This window comes from Tachyglossus aculeatus, chromosome 25 (assembly GCF_015852505.1).
Source record: "Tachyglossus aculeatus isolate mTacAcu1 chromosome 25, mTacAcu1.pri, whole genome shotgun sequence".
Lineage (NCBI taxonomy): Eukaryota > Metazoa > Chordata > Mammalia > Monotremata > Tachyglossidae > Tachyglossus > Tachyglossus aculeatus.
The window spans coordinates 1,811,957-1,817,823 of NC_052090.1; the positions used below are offsets into that span (position 1 = coordinate 1,811,957).

At 50.6% G+C, this 5,867-nt stretch overlaps 1 long non-coding RNA gene across 1 annotated transcript; it reads left to right on the forward strand.

Moving 5' to 3' along the window:
• Positions 1-3,689: 3,689 nt before the first annotated feature.
• On the forward strand, positions 3,690-4,725 carry LOC119945573. Its single transcript, XR_005456247.1, has 2 exons — positions 3,690-3,883; positions 4,344-4,725. It is a non-coding gene; the product is annotated as an uncharacterized LOC119945573 (long non-coding RNA).
• The last annotated feature ends 1,142 nt before the right edge of the window (positions 4,726-5,867 follow it).

Below are 5,867 nucleotides of genomic sequence, written 5' to 3' on the forward strand. Positions count from 1 at the left end.
AAGTGCTTACTATGTGCAAAGCACTGTTCTAAGTGCTGGGAGGGGGATTCAAGGTGATCAGATTGTGCCATGTGGGGCTCACAGTCTTCATCCCCATTTTACAGATGAGGTAGCTGAGGCACAGAGAAGTTAAGTGACTTGCCCAAAGTCACACAGCTGACAAGTGGCGGAGCTGGGATTTGAACCCATGACTTCTGACTCCAAAGCCTGGGCTCTTTCCACTGAGCCGTGCTGCTTCATTGATTCATTTGCTCATTTATTCTTGTTTATTGAACATCCTCCTTGGTGTAAAGCACTGTACTAGGCACTGGAAAAGCCCTGGATGAGAATTAGACCCTATCCTCGAGGAGTATATGAATAGGTTGCAGGTGTCTATAATTAAGGATGTTTTTCCAGATCCTTTTAACGATGAGCAGCTGCAAATGCCCTTCTCCTTAATAGCCTTCTGCCTCTTCTTTCCTTGCTCCTACAGCCCCACCTCCTGGAAACCCAGTCTCTCCCTTCAATGGGGCAAGGGCACTGCTCCTTTAAAGTCCCAGAGGTAAGGTCTGTGGGTTGAACTTGCTGTAGGCTGAGAAGAGAAGACAGAGTGTGTTCCTCTGGGGTTTTGGTGAGGAGGGCCTGTAATGGCCCTGTGATTAGCTTATCTTTTATTCAGTTGTGGTAGTTGATGGTTTGGTAGTTCAGCTGTGGTAGTTGATATTATTAAGATTAATATATCTTATATGATTGAGCCCCCCAAAGTTGGCTTTCTCTACCTATTTCACACCAGTTGTCCTGGTGGTGCTGAGGTGGGTAGGACAAGTGATTTGGTTTTGTTGGCTTAGAAGTGACTTGGTCTGATGCTTTTAGGGGCTAACTGATGTTGACCAAGCTGGTGAGGGAGTGGCTTGTGAGGGGAGTTGGATGCTTAGGTTTGGGATATTAGTGATTTTTTTTCATTATGGTGATTGAGGGCTTTGAGGAATGAGTTGGGCTCAAGGTTTGAATTAAAGGGGTGAGGAAGGGAGACCCAAATCGGGGATAACTGACATAATGGTAGTGGCACTTTGGAGGGGGATGCAGTTAAGAGTTAAATTGTACTCACGTAAGTGCTTAAGACAGTGCTCTGCCTACAGTAAGTGTTCCATAAATATGATTGACTTTGTGTGTATTATTGATTAAAAAAAATAATGGTACATGTTAAATGCCTACTATATGCCAAGCACTGGAGTAGATACAAGCTAGGTAGTGATAGCAATGGAGTTGATAATTTAGGGTTGGGATAAGTGATATCACCTGTACTGAATTATACAAGGACGGGGCTGGGAGTGAAGAAAGCTGGAGTTGTGCGTATGACAGGGCAGGCAGGAGACTAGGGCTGGATAGTCAATGTCAATTGGATTAATGATGTGTGTGTAGTGGGGAGGGCTGAGGGTGGTAGGAGAATGTGTTGGCTAGCATTTATTTGTCCATTCTGTTGATGAGATGATGGTATTTGGTAGGCACTTAATATGTGTTCTAAGTGCTGGGGTAGGTAGAAGAAAATCAGATTGGACACTGATGTGTGTGGGTAATGGTGTTGGTAGCCGAGTCTCAGATTTGGTTCTCAGGAGCGGCGGGCGTTGAGGGGTTGTGAAGCAATGAAGTTTGTTTGTTTTTTAGGGAGATGATTGCTGCTCTGGGTCTAGAGGTAAGGGTTTTGATGGGGCCAAAACCATGGGGAGCAGGGGGGGGCATGCTCACTGTCTCTGTGTCTCTGTGTGTCTTTGTCTCTGTCATTGAGCTCTCTTCCTGTGCTCTTGCCAGTCCCCAGTTAGCTAGTATTACCCACTCAACTGTAAAGTCATCCAAGCGAGTGACCTTCCACAATCTCAACACAGAGCTTAGTCCCTGGAAGGTGCTAGATTCCAGACACAGTTTCTGCAGGGCTTGTGCATTTCCCCCCCCCCCCCCACCCCGTCATCCAAAATGGGGTGCATCTCCAGCCCCCATCCATGGAAAACCTGCCCTCTGCTCTCCACTCTCCTCACTGAATTCAGTGCCATGGGTCGGTCCTGGAGCATCAGAATATGAGTCCCGCCGGGGATGGGAACCAAGACCCGCCGTTGGGGAAGGGGTGGGGTGGCAGTGCTGTCACACACCCCTCGAGAGCAGATTACGCCGACCACAGCTCGCCATCGGGGGACTCTTTTTGGGCTTCCCAATTCCTGTACCCTAAGATACAAGTCTCCCATTACACCACTGTGGGACTCCATGAGAGCCCCACAAAAGCCCAGCAGTGAGTTGGGGTTTAGTAGCACCACCCATGTGGAGTAGACTGTAAACTGATTGTGGGCAGGGAATGTCTGTTACACTGTGTTCTCCAAAGTTCTTAATCCATTACTGTGCGCTCAACAAATGCACCGGCCTGACCTAGAGCATCACCAACACAAGTGTGGTTCTACCAGCAGAAGCTGAGTCTCCAACAGTGTTCGTTCAGTACTTAATAGATGCGTGCCTGGGAGACTGTTACCAAGTGCAAATCTCTCCTTCAGCTGGGATCTAGGCTACAGAATATTTCCAGATGACTCCTCCACCCACTTGTCATGGCTCCTACTTAAATGGATGTAATTTATTCATATTAATGTCTGTCTCCCCCTCTGGACTGTAAGCTCATACTGGGCAGGGAATCTGTCGATGGTTATATTGTGCTCTGCACTAAGTGCTGGATTGACTGACTGAGGTCTCTTCCCCCCCGCCCCCCCGCGTCATGCCCTTTGTACAGTGCTCCGTCAAATGGCGTACGATAAACACTCTTGTTGTCTTAATGCAATACTGCCATCCTTCACTCTAGATACCGATTTACTTGTTTCTCATGCCAATTCAAGCTTAGCATGGGTTCAGCATGTACAACGTCATGTACTGACAGTGTATATGCCATTCCATCTGCATATAACTCAATTTTAAAGTCTGTCATGTAGATTGGAAGCTTCCTGACAGCAGGGGCCATGCGTGCTATGTAATGCTGACCTCTTTGAAGCATTCTCACCATGTTGTGCCAAAGTCATTGCCTCCCCCTCTAGGCTGTGAGCTTGTTGTGACATGTTTGTTACACTGTTCTATCGTAGTGTTCTGCACAAGGAAAGAGCTCCACTGCAATGGACTGACTGACTTAGGTTGTAAGCTCCCAGGGGGCAGAGACTGTGTCTCCTAAATCAAGTTTGCCAAAGAGGGTGTTTACAGGGGTGTGGTCTCACTCTAGGCCAAATTTGGGGTTAGCTGCCCAAATCCGGCCTCCTGTTGGGGGACTGGAAGAGGAGCAGGGGTGAAGGACCATAGTGGCATTGGGTAAGTGTTCCGGGACTTGGCTGCCTGAGAGAAAGGGCAGAAGCCCAGGTTCTTTCTGCCCCCTGGAGAGGTCTTCTAGACAATTCTGTTCAAAGGTAAGCATCTGGGGAATTGGGGGGTGGGTGGGTGTGCTGGGGATGGGGTCTGCAGGGGCTGAGACTGTGGGGGAAACCTAGACTGCCTGGGGTGTCCTGCCTCGGGGTGACAAAGCCAGCCAGGGACTCCCCTGCAGGGTGTGTGAAAGGGAGCTGCTCTGTTCTGTCTCAGAGGGGTTGCCCCTCATCTCTGGCTCTTACTCAAGCTCTCGCTCTTTCTCTTTCTCTCACTCTCTTCCTCTTTTCCACTTGTGCTTGCTCTCACTTCTGGTGTGAGTAAGCCTGCAGGGGACAGTCCAGCTGCAGCATGGGGGCACAGATGGGGCTGGGGCTGTAGCCCCCCCGACCTGAGACCTGACTCAGTTTATCCTTAGGGCCAAGCAAGGAGCCTCAGCCCTAGATGCATCCTGGGAGACCCAGGCCCCTGGTCCAACCCTGCCTCTCTAAGAACGTTGGTGCGGACAGAACTGGACAGAACAGTGAGTTTTATGCCTTTAGCCTGGGGCTATCTGGGTTCTGTTCTGGGCAAGTGGCAGAAATCAATGGTTTTATTGAGCACTTCAGTCTAGAGCACTACACAAAGTGCTGCAGAGAGTACAGTGAAGGGAACTTTATCCCCCTCTATACATATACACACACACACACACACACACACACTCTCCCTCTCTCTCCCTCTCTCTCCCTCTCTCTCCCTCTCTCTCCCTCTCTCTCCCTCTCTCTCCCTCTCTCTCCCTCTCTCTCCCTCTCTCTCCCTCTCTCTCCCTCTCTCTCCCTCTCTCCCTCCTGCATCCTTATAGTCCACAAACCAGAGCAGTGACCCCTGACCAGGCTCCTATCCAAGTTCCTGCTCCCGGGCTAGAGGAATTGGCTCCCCACTGGAGACCCATCCAAGCCTTTCCCACCCCCAACTGTTTGGCTGGCTCTCTCCCCCTCTCTCAGCAGCCAACCAACAGTCACATCTGTCCCCAGCACAGCCCTGAACTGGACTACCCAACCCCATGGACAGTGGAGGACTGACCAGCTACTCACCTGGTGTTATGGACACTCATAGATTGATTGCGCCGGCCCCACCATGAGGGAATCGGTTGGCACGGGGCTGCTGCCCCCTGGACACCCCCCTCCCCGCCCCCTAGCCCACAACTGTTTCCCCTCCTTCCAGACAATGCCATTTCCTTTGGGGGACAAGGGTCAAACACTGCATCATGGGTGCTAAACCAATCTCTTGCAACTCTAGGAGGTGATGGAGGTGTGTGCATGTGTGTGTGTCTGTTTCTTGTGTGAGAGCGAGGGCTGGGACAGGAGCAGGGGGAGAGGGGCTGCCCCTCTTTGGACGGGTAAAGGTTTCTGGAAACAGGGGTCTAGAGTCCTGGGCCCGTACTCCGTGGACATCAAGACCGGTAGTAAAGTCGTGCCGGGGCTCTTAATTCTATAGTCAGTGCGATTTACTCCTGCTCTGGTCCGTTGGGAGTTATCGGGCCTGCTCTGGCTTCAAGACTACAGACTCTCTTTCCCGCCCAAGGAGGGTGACGCTGGGGGAGTGAGGGACAGGAGTAGTGGCGTGTGTCTGTGTCTATCTGTATGCATGTGTCGCTACCCTATGTCCTCCATCCCTCCTGGATGAGCACAATGAAGGGGGAGAGGACTAGCAGCAAATTATAAAGTGGGAAGATGCATCCCCCGCCTCATCCTACCAACAGAAATGGCACAGTCTGGCCTCGTCTTCTCCTCCTCCCCTTCTGTCCCCTTGGCTGCCTGGGCTCTGTAAGCCCATATACATCTGTATGGAATAAAATGGATATGATTTTTGTCTTTCCTGCGTCCCTCTATCCACTGGCAGCTGGCCCTGCTCCACAGGTTACTATGTGGGGGTAGCAGCTATGTACTCAAAGCAGGAGGATATCACCAGCTTCTAATTTGTAGGTTGACAAACTAGCACCCTCCCTCCTCCCTCCCAACCTCCACATTTCATTTCTTCAGTCTCACCCACACATGTAAGGGGGCTGGAGACTTGAGAGGGCAAACAGAGAGGGTGATGACACCCTCTTTTTCTCCTTCTCTCTCACCGTACCCAGCCTGAGGGTCTTGAGAAGAATGTGGCTCCCTTGGGTGGGAGAGTCTCAGATTTCTCTCTGCCCCTATCAACTTTGTCGTGCGGGGCTAGGGCGGAAGGCATGACCTTCTTAGGCCCAAGAGACAGGGAGGAGGCGACATGGGTTGGAGGTGGGCAGTGGCTCAGACTGAAGGTTGTCCCAGGTTCTACTACCTGGGAATCAATCAGTTGTATTGAAGCGACTTAAGTGACTTGCAGTGTGCCTTTAGGAGTGTCCTTCGATCTCTCTGCATTTCTGCTTTTCCCTCCCCCTTTTCTGATAATAATAAACACAATACTTGTGGTGTTCAATGCTTAAATGCCAGAATATACATCACTTAGGTATTTATATGCATGTACGGCTCCTCATTTAG